Genomic DNA, 630 nt, shown 5'->3' with positions numbered 1-630 from the left:
GCTTGGACTCATTCCTTTCCTTCCAGCCAAGACACTCTGGTGCATTATTTCAATTTGCTATTCTATTTCCAGGATGCAGCTTGCTTCTACCTCATCTTTGCATTGACCCTACTAATCTGCCTTTTCTACTTCTAGACGTAGGCTGCTGAGCAATACTGAAGAAATCATTTAGCCACACATCCAGCAAATTCCTACTCTCCAAACTCAGTTGGACTCCTAGCACTTCTTTGCAAAACATTTATATATTTTCTTCGGTCAGTTCCCCTTTTCTACCTACTTTAGTAGCTATTACTTTTTGCCACTCATTTGCCTGGATAAATTCGTATTTCATAGAAAGTACTGAAAAAGCTTTGTGAACAAGTTTTCGCCTTCTTCCCACTGGCTGAATCTATTTTGTTTACCTGTGTCCTGGGTCAGTGCATATCAGTAACCAGAGGATCTGGTTAAAATGCAGATTCTGATTCAGCAGCTCTGGGTGTGGCCTGAGATTGTATATTTCTTTTTTTCTTTTATTTAAATTTGATTTGCCAACATCTAGTATAACACCCAGTGCTCATCCCATCAAGTGCCATCCTTAATGCCTGTCACCCACTTACCTATCCCCTCTGCCACTTTCCTTTCTGCAACCCT

The sequence above is a fragment of the Canis aureus genome, chromosome 25, assembly GCF_053574225.1.
Source record: "Canis aureus isolate CA01 chromosome 25, VMU_Caureus_v.1.0, whole genome shotgun sequence".
Taxonomy (NCBI): Eukaryota; Metazoa; Chordata; class Mammalia; order Carnivora; family Canidae; genus Canis; species Canis aureus.
Note: the sequence above shows the minus strand (reverse complement) of the source record.